This window comes from Gadus chalcogrammus, chromosome 11, assembly GCF_026213295.1.
Source record: "Gadus chalcogrammus isolate NIFS_2021 chromosome 11, NIFS_Gcha_1.0, whole genome shotgun sequence".
NCBI classification, from domain to species: domain Eukaryota; kingdom Metazoa; phylum Chordata; class Actinopteri; order Gadiformes; family Gadidae; genus Gadus; species Gadus chalcogrammus.
In genome coordinates, this window is record NC_079422.1 from 768,223 (window position 1) to 789,050 (window position 20,828).

Sequence of the window (20,828 nt, forward strand, 5' to 3'; positions counted from 1 at the left end):
CACGATGTAATTTTTTGTCAAGTAATTTGAAAGTTGCGTTCAAAAGGTGGGGCTAAAATAATAAACTCAGCTGAATATTGCATTTTTTAAGGTCACGTATCTGTTCTAAAAAGGTCTTAAAAAAATACGATGACGTCACACATTGTCATACTGTCAGAGGTACTGCTTTACGGCATTTTCTGAAGCACTTCCCGCAACGATAATACCAGCAGTTGGAGGTAAGGCTTTTTCTTGCTTACTAGTTACCGAGCTTTAGTGAGCTAATGTAAAAAAAAGAAATGCGCGAATGTTTTACATATGTATGTAACTTACAGAGTGTTTTTTTTTTTATCCTAACTAGTGCCGATGATAAAGCTTTTTTTTTTGTATCGATTATGAGCCATTTCTTTCTCCTGAAATAGAAACCTGGATTAGAATCATAATTTTAAGACTGCATCCACTAAGTTTACATCAGTAAACAATTTCCTAGAGAGCAGTGTTCTGTTCTGCTCCTCCTCATGCCTCTTCCTTTCTTGATCTCTACAGTTGGACATTGATGCTGTGACAACGGAGAAGTCGAGACTCAAACACTTAACTTACCTTAACCGATTGTTCGGTTAAGGTAGGCTCCAGCGCAACTTTCCCTACCAGGTGCAGCCTCAGGTAGCCTAGGACCATTCATACAGGAGCAAGCAAGAACGTTACCCTTTTCTGTCCTTGGGAAACGAAAAGACGGACAATCCGTTTCCACTGTTAGAGCAGTTTATCATTGCACATTTACGAGGCATTTCTTTTTTAAACTACCTTTATTTTCGAAAAATAGACAATGACAGATGAAATTATATTGAGCGGGACATTGACTGTATTATTATTATTATAACTTTATTCAAGACATAGGAAGGTCCACATAGACAGCACACTACATATATAAACACATATACATATACATACACATATATACGCATATAAACACACACACACACACTTATTATTTAAGGTGGTCATACCGTACCTACCATGTATATAACACATTGAACATTGAACACAAGAAATGGAAGAAATTCCATTATGCCCATGTACTTTGGCCATACATCACTGGATCGGCTGGCGGCCGAGTGTGAAGCGGCTGGGATGAGGATCAGCACCGCTAAATCTGAGGCCATGACTCTTAGCAGGAAACCGGTGGATTGCTTACTCCGGGTAGGAAATGAGTCCTTAGCCCAAGTGAAGGAGTTCAAGTACCTCAGGGTCTTGTTCGCGAGTGAGGGTACTATGGAGCGTGAGATTGGCCGGAGAATCGGAGCAGCGGGGGCGGTATTGCGTTCGCTTTACCGCACCGTTGTAACGAAAAGAGAGCTGAGCCGCAAGGCAAAGCTCTCGATCTACCGGTTGATCTTCGTTCCTATCCTCACCTATGGTCATGAGGGCTGGGTGATGCCCGAAAGGACGAGGTCGCGGGTACAAGCGGCCGAGATGAGTTTTCTCAGAAGGGTGGCTGGCGTCTCCCTTAGGGATATGGTGAGAAGCTCAGCCATCCGTGAGGAACTCGGATTAGAGCCGCTGCTCCTTTACTTAGAAAGGAGTCAGCTGAGGTGGTTCAGGCATCTGGCAAGGATGCCCACTGGGCGCCTTCCTTGGGAGGTGTTTCAGGCACGTCCAGTGGGGAGGAGACCTCGGGGAAGACCCAGGACTAGGTGGAGAGATTATATCTCAACACTGGCCTGGGAACACCTCGGGATCCCCCCGTCAGAGCTGGTCAATGTGGCCCGGGAAAGGGAAGTCTGGGGCCCCCTGCTTGAGCTGCTCCCCCCGCGACCCGACCCCGGATAAGCGGACGAAAATGAGATGATGATGACTTTGGCCATACATAACTAGGCTATATAAAAAATAAAAGGGCCTGCAGGAAAATATAAATACAGTACACAAAAAATTAACTTTGACGGAATGTTTCTGATCGTGCTTCAGCTTCAGATGCCGTCAAGAGGAGTCTCTGGTCGTAATCAGTCGCAAGTCCGTCCCTGACCAATCAGCATTCATTAGCAGAATGCTAGCGTGTACGGCCAACAACGGCCCAAACTGTAAGAAATCGAAAGGACATAAGTACTCATTCATTCGACTTTTGACCTATAATCTATATTGAACTTGCGGAATCTACAATAATATTTGCGATATTTCAACGAAAAGCAGGTGAAAGAGACATATTTAGCCGTCTAGCCCCATAGACTCCCATTCATTCTGGACTCGCCCGCGATCACACCCAGTGGATGTCTGATGGAACTACAACCAAGATCGGTACAATGGGGCGTATAGGGAGAGCCCAGGCTCTTCGTAGACGGGCTCTGATGTTAGTTTCTGCTGGTGAAGTCCCACAAACTGGCACTGCTCTAATAGGTCTGTAGCGTCAGTGGGTCCCACCCCCTATAGAGGGGTGGGACTAGTGCTTGTAGGGTAGGATTCTCGTACGTCCACACCATCACAAAGTTTCGCTGCGATTTTTTCTGTTCGCTTTGGTCGCTCAAGTCGCTCATGACGTACAATTCAATGATGCAGACCCATTTAAAGGAGCCGTATGCTTTTAGTAGGCCCTACAGACAGCCATATCAAAGAGTGAACTCTCCCATACACCTTGGCCATATTGCCGAGACGGTTGTGATTGTTGGATGAAGTGCTTCGACATCAAGTAGGACAGTGATTCCCCCCAATATAAAAAAAATCCTAAAATGTAGGCTAATTACAACCGAGAACAAAAAACCCTGCGTGCTGTAGTAGTCTAGTTAAAATATGTTTCACTGATCTGCATCTGCAAATCATGATCTGCACTCATTCGTCGCACTAATTTGCATACGTGCGCAGGACTGGTTGGCTCCGCAAGGCAAATAATGGAACATATATAACTATCTATATAACCATCTGTCTATCTATCTATCAACGCGTGTCTAGTTTTAATGTGATGTATTGTGTGTATGTCCAGTCAGACTTGTTCTGTGTGGTCTTGTAGGCTACTGTCCTGTGTGGGCCGAACCACCTATATGGATTCCAGACGATTTGTGTCGTATTAATAAAGACTTGACTAGGCTATCTATCTATCTCAGACTATTTAATTAACAATTATTCACCTCAGGCTCCGTGAATAGTGGGGAATAGAGGGATAAAAGACAAGCGATATATCCCTTGTCATTTATCCCTCGTCTTGTCGATTAGTTTGTTTATGTGACGATTTCAAAAACTTTTTTGGTTTTGTTTAAAGCATGCTACACGCGATTGGTTGGTTAGATTGGTGGCATGGAGAGCAAATGAAAATTATTCCCGCTTAAATACGAACGTTCTAGATGTATAAATACTCCCGCTTGTCATCACTTGGTATCCAAACCACTATGGCGTTTCGATCTCTGAACTGAAAAAGGGTTGGTTCGTACAACACCGGGTGCCCAGTTACAGCCGCGATTAATACTTCAGCCGACATTTTGTTCAGTGAGTGAATAAAGGTAGGTAGGGACCAAAGTGCCTGCCGGTGTTCCCTGGGATCCACGCAAGCGAAGAGCGTCTACATTCCGATTGGCTGTCAGTGTTTGGCCGCTGAAGCGCGTCATAGTCATTTGCATAAAGTTAAAAAGTTTTCAACTTTATTTTGGCGCTCTGGTCGCTCAACTTTGGCCGCTGGTAGCGTTGGTCGCTTTGGTCGCTTTGGTCGCTCTTGCCCATAGAAAGTGAATGACTTCCGGCGATTTGGTCGCTCAATTCGCTTCCTGTGTGGACGTACAGTAACCGTACGTCCACAACAGGAGCGACGCTCACAAAGTTTCGCTGCGAATATTTCTGTTCGCTTTGGTCGCTCGGGACTCTCTAAATCGACGCCACTTCGACCTGGGCGGGACTTTACGTCCTACGTCACTCGCTATGGGTGTGCATGTGTGCCCATAGCCGTCACTCGCGATGGGTGTGCATGTGAGAAAGGTTTTGGCTTTAGTGTCTATGGGTTGGTAATAACGGTTCTGATGATTTTTCTGATGGAAAAGTGGTCTTTTATTTCCATAATCTTTGTTCAGTGAACGCATAAACCCGTTTGTTAGTTAGCAGTAAAACAAAATGCGATCTCTTTGTTTACAGTTACCAACGACCAACTGATGATTGGGGGTTCGATTCCCTAGTGATGCAAGGTTTTTTCTTTCATTTTGGACTGCACACACATCGCGAGTGACGGATACTCGCACAATGTACACACATCACTGTCTTTACAATTTCTAGGCAACCGAAGTTTAAAGATTGTCAAGTTGTTAACTTTTGAATCGCATGTACTAAGACCTGATGGGTTAGTGGTCAGAGAACAACTCATTAACGCGGGGATAAGGGGTTTGATTCCTTAATGAAGCTAGCTTTTTTCTTTCATATTGGACTGGATGTTTGTATGCCATTTTGCGTAACCTGTAGTTTACGATGAAGAAATGTTACTGGGGTTAAGGTTAGGGTAACGCTAAGGGTAAGACACAAGTGTTATTGCAACACAATATTTCTTACAATAAAAAAAAAGGCCAAAGTTTTGATGACTCCAGTAGGAAACTTAAGATACCTAGAGAAATGCCTGAGTGCTCACAAAACATCAACAAGTCAGCAGTGTGGTACAGGGTGATCATTTCTGATATACAGTACAAAAGCTGAAACTATTAGCCAGGAGTGGGAAGGATGCAGACGCAGACGTGGGAAGCAATAAGACGCACCAACACACAGTTGCCTGTTGCAAAATGGTTCAGAGTTTAATAGAAATAGTAAGGGTTAGCTGGTATGGCGTTATCTGGTATGGCTATAGTCTAATGTTAGCTTAGTTCGTGTTGTTTCGTCATGTTAATCGCTAGTAATAGTAAGTCATTTGTAGAAATATAGCCTATCATCACAGACTGTAGGAATGTCACCCACCCTCCATCGCGTACGACACTGACGCTCGTAATCTATAGTGCAAGGGAGTTCGTGCACAGATCCCTGAGACAAACGGCTACGCGCACACATGCAAACCCATAGCGAGTGACGTAGGACGTAAAGTCCCGCCCAGGTCAAAGTGGCGTCGATTTAGAGAGTCCCTTGGTCGCTCAAGTCGCTCATGACGTACAATTCAATTATGCAGACGCATTTAAAGGAGCCGTAGGCTTTTAGTACAGACAGCCATATCAAAGAGTGAACTCCCATACACTTTGGCCATATTGCCGAGACGGTTTTGCTTGTTGGATAAAGTGCTTCGACAACAAGTAGGACAGTGATTCCCCCCAATATAAAAAAACTCTAAATACTAAAATGTAGGCTAATTACAACCGAGAACAAAAAACCCTGCGTACTGTAGTAGGCTAATTAAAATATGTTTCACTGATCTGCATCTGCAAATCATGATCTGCACTCATTCGTCGCACTCAAAAGAAATAGACATTGGCGCACATGGCTAATTTGCATACGTGCACAGGACTGGTTGGCTCCGCAAGGCAAATAATGGAACATATATAACTATCTATATAACCATCTGTCTATCAACGCGTGTCTAGTTTTAATGTGATGTATTGTGTGTATGTCCAGTCAGACTTGTTCTGTGTGATCTTGTAGGCTACTGTCCTGTGTGGGCCGAACCACCTAAATGGATTCCAGACGATTTGTGTCGTATTAATAAAGACTTGACTAGGCTATCTATCTATCTCAGACTATTTAATTAACAATTATTCACCTCAGGCTCCGTGAATAGTGGGGAATAGAGGGATAAAAGACAAGCGATATATCCCTTGTCATTTATCCCTCGTCTTGTCGATTAGTTGGTTTATGTGACGATTTCAAAAACTGCAGTCATTTAATGTCATTTAAACTGCAGTCATTTAATGTCCTCAAAGCATAGGCCTATATTTTACAGTAACATTGTAGATTTTAAAATAATAAACACAACAGCTTGTTTTTGGAAATATTTATTCAATTTACATGTACTTGTGTACATGTGAAAGAGAACATCAAAAGAAAGTTGTAAAATTGAAGTGTGTGTGTGTGTGTGTATATATATAAATGGCATGTGAGGGAGAAGAACAAGGTGCAGCTGACAGCACTGCGAGGGTAATAAGCTTACTATTACACCCCTCACAATGTTGTCAGCTGCACCCCGTTCCCCTCATCCCACATGTCAACCTCACGGCACTTGGCCTCGTACACCATCCTGTACATTTCGAACTTTAGACCCTCTCTAGTCTTAACGCCTCGTGCCCACTGCACCGTCAGTCAACGGACGTGGGAAGGCGTGGCTGGCGGATGGGGGAGTAGTCTTTGCAGATGCATCCGTCAGCCAATCAAATCGGTTCGCCGGGTTCTTCCCGCTTCTTCCTGCTTGTTGCGAGGCAAGATGACCCGCTTTCCCGCTTTCCAGTATCGTCAGAGCCCGAGTCGCGTCACAGTGCTTAAATTTGCATACGCGATCTGATTGGATGAGGGAACCGTCGCTGCCGAAAAAGTTGAACATTTTTCAACTTTCTGACGGTGGCGAACGCTCCAACTGAACGGACGGATCCACAATGCATTGCGCGTCCGTCCCCATTCAAAGTCAATGGGCAACGGTCAACTGACGGAGGTAGTGGGCACGGGGCGTAAGAGACAGCTTTTTGAAATCCTCTTGGAGGCTTCGAAAGAATAGTGAGTCAGAGTCCTCTGGAGGACTCTGACTCACTACTCGATTGCTAACAGCCTCTATAGCTGTGATGAGCCTCTCCGCATCAAGAGCATCACAAGTCTGGTCTCTGCCTCGACCTGTCTTTCTCCTGCTCTTTCCTGCTGCCTGCTCCTCGGCCTGTGGTGCTAGCTGGTCAGCGGCCTGTGCTCTCCCTGGTGCCTCCTGGTCCTCGACCGGTGCTCTCCCTGGTGCTGCCTGATTATCTACCGGTGCCTCCTGGTCCTCGACCGTTGCTCTCCCTGGTGCTACCTGGTCTGTGTCCTCCTCACTCTCACTCACTGGCCCTGCCATGTTGGTCTGGCTATGGCGGTCTTCCATGAATGGATCTATGAAGGCCATTATGCGGGCATACTTCCATGGCTTCCCTCCACCTGCCCCTGCACCACTCCTCCTCCTTTCCTTTTCCTTTTTCCTATTCTTCCTGTAGGTGTCCCTGAGACCCTTCCATTTCTTGATGCACTCATTAACTATTGAACACAAAACAGAAAACACAGCTGTCATTATCATTATATATGTCACTTACAGCAATATATTGTTTCACTTCTTATGTCAAATGACTTATTGTAAGTTGCTTTGGATAAAAGCTAAATGGTCATTTGTCAGCTGTCTATCCTCAATTAAACCGCATTGAAGTGACACGTTTGTTCCGTGCATTATTCATTTGCATTATTATGCGTGCATTATTCCTTTGCACAACGTATTATTCCTTTGCACAACATATGTATTTTCGATATTTGAAAACGATATCGTCCCATTCAGAGCAAGGAAGATTAGTATGCTAGGATCTCGGTTAGCAGGCATGTATGGCGCCTATTTTACAATAATCTCAAACGTTTCATTAACTCACTCACTAGACCAACCAACCACTCGTGACACCTCCGCCCAGGCCAGAGCCTTGGCGTTTCGATCTCTGAACTGAAAAAGGGTTGGGTCGTTGTTACCAGGCTGGCCTTGCGGCGGTGGAAGGATTGGAGGCAGTGGTGGGATGTGAGCAAGGCCGTTTGCCTGAATTTATTCAGGTACAAAAATGGTCCATCAGGAGGCAAAAATGAATGAACAAAAAACCGAAATCAATAATTCAAAATAACTTTCAACAATCTAAACTTTCACTAATCTAAACATTCAATAATCCAAAAACAACCGTCTTCCCCTCGGCACTAATTAAGCCCTTGGCTGGCCTAAGGGCCAGGTGTTGTCACCCACTCACCTCAGACCCTTCTGCCCCACCTACATGATTTGGACCTGAATATATCCTACCTGGCCCGACCCATCTCACTCTTAATTCAATTAACCCTCCCCTACACATTTCTGATTTACCTATCCCCACCCCTAGATACACACCTTACTAGAGACCTACTTGTCTAAACCCCATCCTTACCCCCTACTTCCCTGACACCTTAAATATTCCCCAAGTACCCCAACACACCCCTCTCCTCCCACACACTTGGTCTCGCCCGTCTGACGTCACCCCCACACCGCACAAATGTTCTTCCGGACTTCACGTCGGGTCCTCCCGCAGCCCCCGGCACCCGGAAGCCAGCGCAACCATAACGCAAGTGTTTTACGTCTTGTCCTTGTTTGTGCCATGTCCCATGACCGGCTTCCTCATAACGTATGTTTTTTTGTGTGTTGCAGGTGGCGTCATGAAAGTGTTTGAATGTTCTGTGTGTGTTTAATAAAAAGGTACTTGTAAATCCCGGTGTCAGTCCTGTTTGTGTCCATTGCCTGTGGTAACGGGCAGCCGCACCGTTACACGTACAACACCGGGTGCCCAGTGACAGCCGCGATTAATACTTCAGCCGACATTTTGTTCAGTGAGTGAATAAAGGTAGGTAGGGACCAAAGTGCCTGCCGGTGTTTCCCGGGATCCACGCAAGCGAAGAGAGCGTCTACATTCCGATTGGCTGTCAGTGTTTGGCCGCTGAAGCACGTCATAGTAATTATCATAAAGTTAAAAAGTTTTCAACTTTTTTTGGACGCTCTGGTCGCTCAACTTTGGCCGCTGGTAGCGTTGGTCGCTCTTGCCCATAGAAAGTGAATGACTTCCGGCGATTTGGTCGCTCAATTTGCTTCTGGTGTGGACGTACACTACAGTCAGTTACCCTTCCTATTTACTTCTACGCAAAAATCGTCATATTGCGTCATCTTTAACAGGAAGTGTTTAAGATGACGCAAATGATAATAGTTCCGGGACGTTGGAGCAATAACCTGGTGTTTTTACACTTCAGTATGCACTGTGAATTTGAAGTAATGTTCCGTTTTTGAATAAAGATGCGGCAATTCAAAATGTTTCTTTTTTTTATCTGATTCATCGATTCATCGAAAAAATTATCTACAGATTAATCGATTATTAAAATAATCGTTAGTTGCAGCCCTACATAGGAGGTATCTGCCTTTGTCACTCCGTCTGGCTTATACTCTTACAATGTGATGAGTTTTGGTTTGCGTAATGTGGCCATAATGTGGCCTGCGGCCTTCCAACGTCTTATGAATCACTTAATAGCTGGGCTTGAGGGTTGTGCCGTTTATCTGGACGATGTTGTGACAGTCAGTAATACCTGGGCCTTACATTTGTCCAGATTGGCGGCGCTGTTTGAGAGGCTTCGGGAGGCTAACTTAACAGTGAATTTAGCAAAGTGTGAATTTGTGCAGGCTACGGTCATCTACTGGGAAAGGTGGTGGGGCAAGGAGAGGTGAGGCCAGTGCGGGCCAAAGTGATATGGCTATCGACAATTTCCCACCTCCTTCAACAAAAAAGGAGTTGATGCGTTTTTTTGGCAGGTTTGGATACTACCAGAGTTTTTGTTCTAACTTTTCTACGGTGGTTGCCCCACTGAAAAATTAGTTGAAGGGATAATCTCAGTTTATCTGTACTGACGAGCTCAAAAGCGCTTTTGATAATGCTAGATTGTTGCTCAGCACTGCACCTGTCCTAGCCGCTCCCAGCTAGACCATCCATTTAAGATCCAGGTGGATGCCAGCCAGGTTGGGGCAGGTGCAGTGCTATTACAAACGGATGAGCAGGACATAGACCGTCCTGTCTGTTATTTTTCCAGAAGTTTAATCTCCACTAGTTAAATTATTCCACGATCGAAAAAGAAGCGCTGGCCCTGGTATGGTCACTTCAGCATTTCAATGTGTATGTTGGTGGGGGTGTTCATCCGGTGGTGTTGTTTTCGGATCACAATCCTTTAACTTTTCTACACTCAATGCAGAGTCTGAATCTTAGCCTGATGCATTGGGCGTTGTTTTTGCAGCCCTACAATCTTCAGATTTGCCACATTCAGGGCATGGACAACACAATGGTAATTCATAGAATGATTAATTAATACACTATTCCGTAGTCTGTTTACCAGTAACTCCTCAGTAGTTACTGAGGTTTTAACTGTGATTATTCAGAAAGATCTCGAAGCATGCCGCATAGTTTTTGGTCAGGGAATAATTTAATGTGAATAGGTCAAATGTCAAGGTAATGTACTCATTAATCGACATCTGTCAGTAGTGACTTCCGGCCTTCACCGATTCGCTAGTCAAGCTGCTAACCCTCCACCAATCAGAATGGTAAAAGACTGAACGACTCTAATGGCCGATTACACATGTTGAATCGGCTGAAAAGAACGCAGAAGTGGCCGATTTCACCGTACACACCAAAGAGACACATGTCACCGACCTCTCAAGTCTCACCAGGTGTGTCGCCGCCTTAAGTCTGTTTACGAGTAACTCCTCAGTAGTTACTGAATAACTGTCACTTAGGGCCCCAGTTAGGGCCCCAGTCTTTCATCAATCGTGACTCATTCGTTCCTCAGTAGCTACCCACGTTTTGCAGTTCAGATGGCCGGATGCAGGAACACGAAGGCTGCCTCTATTAGGGCCCTTCCATCTCCTGTGTGAACTTGGACTTGGCTTCTCTCCAAAGTGGACACAGGGTTGAGGCAAATTAAATCTAGCTGGTTGAAAGGCTGTCCAAAAAAACAACCCTGACACAATGCTACTCATGACATAGCGTCAGGCCTTGAAAGTCTGTGCCCGAGGATGCACTCAAGGTCAATACAAAAATAATACTCGGTGTGCCAGTGTGCGTGTGTACCACTGCCTCTGAAGTGTCAGTAGAAGGCCCCTTTGAGTCCTCATTTCCCTCCTGTTCCTATTTAACGGGGTTCATCTTTAATTGACCAGATTGAGATAATTTCCCTTCTAATCCCTTCAGAGGCGGAACCTGGAAATTCCCTAATTAAGTCTTTGATATACACACATATGCACACAATCAAGATGAATGGCAAGAATTCACAGCGAGCAGCCTTCAGTTATCTGAGGCGTTGACAACCTCTAGCGACGCTGGGCACAGTCCCCATCAGGATGTTGTTATGACGACACAAGCATTTTAAGCCTTTAATCCAGGATTACTTTTCCCTCAGCACATCTCATTATGGATGATTATTAAAACCCACACAAGCGCACACACACACAAATTTTAATACTTGCATACTAATTAAGGGCTGGTTTCACTGGAGACGGAACCTTGACTCCCAAGGTCTCCAAAGAGACCAACATCTTGAGAACAGATTGAATCATTTAGAAAACCAAACCCCTCCTCTGAATCTATATTTAATAGTCAAAGGGCTGCTCTTCTGAGAATCAGACGTCCACAATTCCTGGAGAGGTTTTATGTTGTTATGTTGCTCCGCCGTCTCGCGGGCACGGCTATTTGAATACACCAGTGTCAGCACCAACTGCATAACCCCTGTTTGAATGCCCTTCCCTGTTGATACACGGCTGAGAGAATTGTCAAGGGTGAGCGAGCCCACCCTTTGGCCATGTCCGGTACAAAGCAGTACAGCTCAGAGTAACAGGAGCTTGCCCTGCCTGCTCATTCTCCCTGAAGCCATTAATCACACAGCAGTGCAGACCTGCACAGCCACACACCTGACATAAGAACATTCAAACACATACACACACACCTAACACACACCTGACCTGTAAGGTAAATGCTTGTTGACAGCATAGCTTCGGGTAGCTTGGCTTGAAGGTATTTTCCTTGAATTGTTAAGGACTGTAGACAGTGATGCAGGCAGGAAAAAAGAGAAAAACTTCTTAGTTCACACACTAGAATAACAACTTGATGTGACAGGCTCAAGTACACACACGCACGCACACACGCACACGCACACACACACACACACACACACACAAACACACACACACACACAGTCCCTGCAGCATGGGTCACAAGCACAAATAGATTCAAGAGAATCATAGGGATTCTATTAGTGTATGCTGTCCAACTATGTAGGTAACAGTTTAATGTAATGCTACGTGATGGAAACATACAAACCAAAGTACTGATGTAAACGTGCCTTAATCCACAGTCGATACATGTGAGATGGAGAAACATCTGGCTGTCTCAGGCTACGTTTACATGATGACGGTCTGAACAGAAGAAGCAAAAGTGGCGTCGCACCTTCACTTTTTATTCCGCGTTTAGACGAGCATTTTCGGGAGGAAATCTGCGTGCATACGGTGACACAAAAGTGTGTGGAAATCTATTGGGTATGCATGCCAGGCGGCTAGGTGGAGCTTTGCTACACTTTGTAGTGGCGGCTGGTGGAATTTATTTGAGGGGGGGCTGAACGTTTGCATTACAAACCCCTGTAGGGGGGCTGGGGCATCCTCCCCAACAAGATTTTTTTGTGATTTTCACAAACAAACAAAGCTTTCTGGTGCATTCTGACAAAATAGTAAAGGCAAAAAAAGAACATTTACTTACAAAGACGAATGGGGCCAGGGAACTAAGCTTTTAAGTTAATTTATTTGCCTTGTAGAAATCAGCAACATTAAGAGTGCAGATACATCATCAATAACTGTGAATTACACACAAGGTAACATTCTCTCTCTCTCTCTCTGTGTGAGTGAGATATAGAGATAGAGATAATGGGTAAGTGTGTTACGGCCAAGCCATTGTGTTGGTAAACGTCACTCATAAATATATCTGCAGTCTGCATTAGTATGCATTTAGACAAATACAATGAAATATGAATTCCACAAAATTCATGTAAATGTGCAAACTTTTGTGTGTGGTTGTTGAAGACACACTTAAGGCATGATAACAACATAGGTTTGCAGAGGACTACATACAGAACAATATGCATACTGAAGGCCTGATGCCAACATAGGTTTGCAGAGGACTATATATAGCAGGGGTCTTCGATTAAAATTGAACAAGGTCCAGTTACTAAAAATTCCTTCTAAGAAAGGTCCGAACCTACCACGTCCTAATTGCCTTCTTTTGTCAAATACAATCAACACGGCATATTACCTTATAATTTAAGACAAAGTAACGCATATTAACATTTCAATTAAACAAAACAGGTACATTAGGCCTGCAATTCAAACGAACATAAAAAGTGCATAAGGCCTACATGTGAAGTAAGCAGAACAGGAACACTAGGCCTACACTTCAAATAAACACAAAGTGCATTAGGCCTACATTTCAAGTAAGCAAAACAGGTACACCAGTAGAGCTGTCCCAAACGATTATTTTTCAAACGATTAATCTAGCGATTATTTTTTCGATTAGTCGACTAATCTAACGACTAATTTTACGATTAATCTAACGATTATTTTTTCAGTTACTGATTATTTCACATTACTTCATCAATGTAACTTTTCACACAATATGGATATCAAAACATTTGTTGTTAAAATATCAACATTTATTAAACATTTCTTTAACATGCCGCTTTTTTGTGCAATAACATTGTGCAAACACGGCACTTAAATTGTGCAAACTGCAAAATAGTGCATTCTGATGCCATATGTAGTATCTAACAAATGAACAAAATAAGTCAATCAGGAGGAATATACCAAAAATAAAAATACTGTTCTACTCCTTCCTCCCTCTCTCATTGTGCAAACTGAAAAAGAATGCACTGCCACCTCAGAGACACAACTTCGAAAAGGATTTATGTAATTTAAATTGTCAACTTGTAGTGTGGGTTTACTACTTAGAACTTGTTGATAGATCGTGGAATTTCGACAGTCAACAGCTAGACTAGAACTACATAACATAACAAAAGTTCTCTTACTACTGAGAACTGGTTGCTAGATCGTGGAATTTCGACAGTCAACAGCAAGACTAGGAATACATAACATGATAAAAGTTCTCTTTTCACCAGAGTATAAAATCCGAACCCGACAAAGTCTATTCATAATATTGTAATGACCACGGAAGAGGCAGTGAATGAAGTGATTAGACAGCTTATTAGATACCTAATAAACCGTTGGAACACGCAAGACCAGTCACCATAGCAACGCTGGTAAACAAACCCTCGGAGCTCGGCTTTTGGCCGAGTTTTATGTCACCAGCCTCTGTGCTCCCGCTACTGCTTGCCGCCGCCATTGTTATGAATTTTAAACGATTGGCGACTAGTGTTCTGGTGCATATTTACCGCCACGACTGGAGCGAGAGTGTGGGGGGGAGGCGACGCGTCGACACAAATTATTCATGTCGACGAATTTTTGAAGTCGACTAGTCGTCCCAGTTCTATACACCAGACCTACATTTAAAATAAAAACAAAAAGAGCATTAGGCCTTCGCTTCAAGTAAGCAAAACAGTGTCTCAAGGGTGCCATGCCGTACTTCCGACGCCTCATTGTTCAAACGTCTCAATGGTCCGAAATATTTCCCATTAGATCGACATGCCACTATGCCGACGGTTCAATGTTCCGAAAACGGAACCCATTGTTCCGAAGGTCCGTTTGTCCGACTTTTCAAAAAGGAGGCGCATTAGGCCGACGGTTCAATATGCCGAATAGGCCAAGGCGTAATTCCACATGTGTGATTATGAAACCAAAAATAAAAGACGATGTAGGCTAAGTTCCAGCAGTGCACTTCACAAAGCCAGACTGTTGCTGTGGGCTTGAACGGTAACAAGAGGGGAATTTATGAAGCGCACGTTATACAAGGACTAATACCTTTCCCGTAAAGAAGTCAAACGGTGAGTGAAAAACAAATACAATTTGTCTCTTTAGTAGCTGTGTGTGGGCCTATATGTGTTGTTTACTGTGTTTACAGTGGGCTTTTAGCCTAAATAATTTCGCTGGCATTGATTTAGTCAAACTTATACTTCATACCGTGTACTAAGTCAAGTGTGTGTGTGTGTGTGTGTGTGTGTGTGTGTGTGTGTGTGTGTGTTCGTGCCCGTGTTGAGAATTAGACCTACGCTCTCTGTCCATGGGGTTGAAACACCTTGTCGAAATGAAGTGAAGCGTTCTCACTTTGCTCTCCAATATTCATCGTGAACGTGATATGTAGGCCTATGTTGTATTTTGGAGAGAGAGTGAGAGAGAGCGAGAGAGAGCGAGAGAGAGCGAGAGAGAGCGAAAGCGTGAGCGAGGTATAAAACTCTTTATATGTAGGCCTATTCGGCATATTGAACCGTGCGCCTCCTTTTTGAAAAGTCGGACAAACGGACCTTCGGACCAATGGGTTCTGTTTTCGGAACATTGAACCGTCGGCATAATGGCATGTCGATCTAATGGGACATTTTTTAGACCATTGAGACGTCGGATCAATGTGTTGTCGGAATTACGGGCAGGCCCCGTCTCAAGTGCACTGAAAAAAATAATTAATTGAATTTACTTGATTTTAATGTGGACATCGGTTCAGTTTGTCCATGCGCTGCTGCCCCCCCAGCACACGTCGGCCCCGCTTCCGCCCCCGGGGTACGACCCGGACACCGCAGCCACTGTGACCGCCCGCCGACAGCGTGACGACGGGTGTTGTTACTACCACGCCAGGTTTGGGGCCAAGGCCAAGCAGTGTCGCCAGCCTTGCCGTTTTGGGGGGGGGCCCCCCAGTCTATGCACGGGCCCGCCGCCTCGACTCTGCCAAGACTCTTGCGATCGCCAGGGAGGAGTTCGCCACCATGGAGCGTCTCGGCATCGTACGCCGTTCCAACAGTCCGTGGGCCTCCCCCCTGCACATGGTGACCAAGGCTGATGGCGGTTGGCGTCCCTGTGGTGATTTCCGTCGCTTGAATAACGCCACCACCCCCGACTGGTACCCGGTACCGCACATTCAGGACTTCTCCGCCCACCTGGCCGGCGCCACCATCTTTTCAAAGGTGGACCTGGTATGCGGTTACCATCAGGTGCCTGTCCGACCGCAGGAAGTCCCCGGTGACGGCGGTCATCACACCCTTTTGACTTTTTGAATTCCTGAGGATGCCTTTCGGCCTCAAGGGTGCAGCACAGACTTTCCAGCGCCTCATGGATTCTGTGCTGCGGGACATGCCGTTCCTGTTCGTCTACCTGGAAGACATCCTCGTTGCCAGTGCGTCCGCGGAAGACCACCTGACGCATCTACGGCAGCTGTTCGGTCGACTCAGTGAGCATGGTCTCATTGTCAACCCGGCCAAGTGCGAGTTTGGCCGGTCATCCATCACCTTCCTCGATCACCACGTCACCCCGCAGGGGGCGGTTCCCCTCCCGGCCAAGGTGGACGCCATCGCCAGTTTCCCACGCCCGCGCACTGTGAAGTCCCTGCAGGAGTTCCTGGGCATGGTGAACTTCTACAACCGTTTCCTCCCCCATGCAGCCCAGCTCATTCGACCCTTGTACAACGCCTTGCGGGGCAGGAAGCCTGCAGACGCGTTGGATTGGCCCACAGAGATGACGGCTGCCTTCAATGCTGCCAAAACCGCGTTGGCCAACGCTGCTCTGCTGGCGCACCCATCTCCGACCGCCCCTGCTCTTACTACGGACGCCTCTGATTACGCCGTGGGGGCTGTGTGTGAGCAGTGGGTGGTCAGTGGGTGGGCAGCCGCTGGCCTTTTTCAGCAGGAAGCTCCGCGACAACGAGAGGAAATACAGCGCTTTCGACAGGGAGCTCCTGGCTCTTTTACTCGCCACCCGTCATTTCCGCTTCCTGTTGGAGGGCCGTCGGTTCACGGCTTTTGTTGACCACAAGCAGCTGACGTTCGCCTTGGCCAAGTCTTCGGAGCCATGGTCTGGTCGACGGCAGCGTCAGCTCTCCGCCATCTCGGAGTACACCACTGACGTTCAGCATGTGGCCGGCAAAGACAATTTTGTCGCCGACTGCCTCTCTCGGGTGGTTATTGGTTCCGTCCACTGCGGCCTCGACTACGCAGCTATGTCGGGGGATCAGGCTACGGACTCTGAGGTACAGGACTACAGGACAGCCCCCACGGCACTCCTCATGGAGGATGTGGTATTTGGCACGGCCAACAATACGCTCCTCTGCGACGTCTCCACTGGCCAACCGCGCCCCATGGTGCCTGCTGGCTGGAGGCGTAAGGTCTTTAACACGATCCACAGCCTTTCCCACCCGGGGGTGAAGGCCTCTGCCAAGCTGGTGGGGGCCAAGTTTGTCTGGCCGGGCCTGCGGAAGGACGTCAGGGCCTGGGCCGCTGTCTGTGTGGCGTGCCAGCGTGCGAAGGTGACTCGTCATACCAAAGCCCCCTTGGCACTCTTCAAAGTGCCGGAGAGGCGTTTCGACCATGTGAATGTGGACCTGGTGGGCCCGCTTTCACCCTCCCGTGGTTACACCTACCTCCTCACCATGGTGGACAGGACCACCAGGTGGCCAGAAGGTTGGGTTCCCCTGTCCTCAACTACAGCAGCTGAGGTGGCCCGGGCGTTCGTTATGGCTTGGGTGGCCTGTTTCGGCACACCGTCAGACCTTTCCTCGGACCGGGGGCCGCAGTTCACGTCGGAGCTTTGTACTGCGGTCGCCGGAGTCCTGGGTTTAGTGTGTGCAAATACAAAAGGCTTTGTGTACAATTCATGTACCCTCCTTGACAATCAATTATGTGGCAACTAAAACATTCTATAGTGTTGTATAACATCTCATCAATTCTAAAAAAGAAAATCATAATATCTTCCAAAAACTGTCAATTATTTTTTTATGAAAGTTGGACTCCCGTATAACTTACATCTGCCATTTGTGCAACGTTTTTTTTTAGATTTTGCCCTCGGTGTCCTCCTCTCCTTTGGAACAGCCTTGAAGTGGGATGGTGGTGATTCTCTTGAACTCAGCGTTGATCTAAATAGTAGCAAGCACAAAATAAGCTCAAAGGATTCAGGTTTCAAACTGAATTCAGGGCATTCCATGTCTTAAATGTGCATGGGCAGTTCAGATATGTACATGGAAAGCGAGAACTACGTCCAAAATGTGGATGCTTCAACTTGTAGTGATGCAAAAGCTCGGACCTACTTGATACAGTTTCTTTGCAGCTTTTACAACTCCACATTACCGCCACCAAACCCTGTAGCATACATCAAGATTATTATTAGTAACTTCATCAAAGCTCCAATCATCAATTCAGAAACAAAAAGGTCTGCTGCAATACCAAAATTCAAAGCACATAAATCTGTTATCGCTTTCAAATTACCTGATTAATGTGTTTAAATACAAGGACTAACACAAATGAAGGAAATACATATTAAAAGGTGGAGTCACCAATTCAGGAGAATGCTTGTTGGAGCATACTTTGCATGAACGGTCATGACAGGCAATAACAGCTAGTGAGAAAAAGAATGGCGCTCAAACACATACACAGTCCCTTCAGGAAAACGCGATTATGCGATCGCATAATTCAATGCATAATCAGCCAAAGTCTGCATATTCATGCGGGGGTCACATTTTTTCAAATGTGCCGCACTTTCACTGCTTAAATTGCCTAATTCCGCACAAAATATGCGGGGCATGCATGATTTCATAATTCCCGCATTTCCGTTGCAAAAGAGTCACATATCTTAGCAGAAAGTTGAAAAATGTTGCGTTTACTTCACACAAGAGCAGCCATTTCCCCCTGTTCTCATGGGAACGTTATGTTCCTGCAGTTTCATTGCATAAATATGCCGCATATCTCATCGCATTTTTTAAGAAAACGTGCCGCATAATCAAGGATTATTGGCCGCAACAACCACAAAAAAACGCTGCATTCTTCTGGAGGGACTGACATACACGTTCTGGAGGGACTGTCCCCCCATGTAACGATAAATGCAAAACCTCCAATATATAGCCTAAGTTAACCACTGGCTTTAGCCGTTAGGCTCTCACACACGCGGACCCAGGCTAATTAGCGCGCTAAAAACTAAATATAGCCTATACGCGTACATAGCCTACGCACACAAACGAGTGGACTAAATATTTTAATAGTTACACAGTGAACCATAGCAGTGTAGTGCAAATGTTTCCAAATTCACAAACTTACTTTATCAGTAAATGGGCTGGTCTCCGTTGTGGCTGAAGGAGGAAATGTGATTGCTTCCAGAATTTTCTGGGTCAAATGCACTCCGTGGTCTCTTTTTTTCTTCAGCGCAATTTGAATCCAGCCTATGGGTGCACTACTGCCACCCTCTGCTCGCAATGCAAATTACACTTTGGCGCCAGAAAAGCACTAAACTCGATCACATCGACATCAGTGTTATAATTAAATCAATTTCAATCAACGTGAGTGACATTAGTACATCTAACATTCTCCATAAAGAATCAAAGTTTACATGATTATAGCATGTCCACAAGAAGAATATAAATTGATCATGTTGCATTTCTGTACTTCCTTTTTGTCAATTTAAAGACCTGCTAGGTCCTCACAGATCTTTTCTTGTCTTGATGAAACAATCGCACATAAACCAAAAGCTGGGCATTATCCGTTTCATCTGAAGACTCATCAATGGCTAAGGATGGGGCACTCTGAACAGCCGCATGAAGCTGTGACAGTGCGTCATCTGATAACATTTCGGATTTTCTTTGCAGCTCACATTGGGATTTGCTTTATTTTTTCACACAATTCATCCCTTTGTTTACCTTCAAGTAACGTCTCGGCAGCGGCGTTCAAGCACTCCTTCACAACAGTCGTGTCACTGAAAGTTTTTTTATGTTGCCCCAAAATCCATGCAATCTTAAGTGAGCATTCATTTGTACGTTGCTGGCCTGTAAATGAGTGTGTGAAGACAGGCGTAGACCTCTCATACTGAGCTCTCAGCTCGGATATTTTCCACGCTCTTACTTCTGACGATACTTTTCCTCGAAGGATCTGTGTTAGGATTCGTAATGCCGCTTAATATTCCCGCTTTTTATCAGCGCCACGGTTTCAACACATAAAAGACACAACAATGAACAAGTATTGGTCAGTCCATTCATCTTTAAAATGTCTGTTTTCGGGGTAAATTTTTTTTATTATTATTTTAAATTGGTCATGGGTCCGGATAGGACCGTCACTTGTTCCGGACCCGGACCACGGTCCGCCGTTTGGAGATGCCTGATATACAGTATGTACACTGAATAGGTTTGCAAAGGACTGTATACAATATGCACACTGAAGGCCTGGTCCCACCATAGGTTTGCACTTTGCAGAGAACTATATACAGTACACTTGAAAGGGGTGGGAGGGTGTGAGGGTCTGCAACCAGTGTCCACCTCAAGGGAAATACATATAGGCTAGTGGAATAAATATAAGTTGCTTACCTCTAGCATGGCTAGCTTCACACAGTTGTTCATATGCACTCTTGCTCGGTCGTGTTTTTTTTTATCTGTTCTGACAGATGTTTCAGGTCTGTCAACCCAGTCTGTGTCCACAAACTATCACACGCACTTGCTTTAAAAAGTATACAAGGAAAGCAAAAAATTGCATTGGCATACCCACAGCTAGTTAGCCAAGCCTGAACCAAACTCTGGAAAAACTTATCTTGTAGGCTCTATCCTTTTCTCTTGCTTGTTGGGTTATGTTCACTTCTGGCTTTTCTGCTTATTCCTTTACTTGCAATTTTTCTGCAAATGTTCTTCTTTCGAAGGGATTCATAAGCAAAGACTTAACTGAATTTGGGGCTAGCTGAACTCACAGGGAAACAGTGCAAGCAATACTCAAAGTCGCCATCTTGCTGATCTCTGAGGTAATGGCAAATGCGCGGTTACGCGCAGTGGACGGTGCACTGCGCTTGGGGCTATATTTTGAGCGCCCACAGGCGAAATGATGTACTTTTCTGCCTAGCAACGGGGGAACCATTGGCTAATAATTCAGGCATGTGGGGCTGAGTGAACTGCGCCCCACGGAAGACATCTACTTCACCAAAATTAACGTTGAACATGTAAGTGAATGAAGATTTAATTATGGGGGATTCTAAAGAAGTAAATGCATTATTC

The 20,828-nt window shown here is 45.4% G+C and overlaps 1 long non-coding RNA gene across 1 annotated transcript; it reads right to left on the minus strand.

Annotated features, from left to right (window-relative positions):
* Window positions 1-12,446: 12,446 nt before the first annotated feature.
* Window positions 12,447-20,793, minus strand: LOC130392574 (uncharacterized). The gene is made up of 5 exons (XR_008897014.1): window positions 18,898-20,793; window positions 17,895-17,946; window positions 17,614-17,723; window positions 17,232-17,420; window positions 12,447-14,214 (listed from the first exon to the last, which is right to left on the minus strand). It is a non-coding gene; the product is annotated as an uncharacterized LOC130392574 (long non-coding RNA).
* Between the last annotated feature and the right edge of the window lie 35 nt (window positions 20,794-20,828).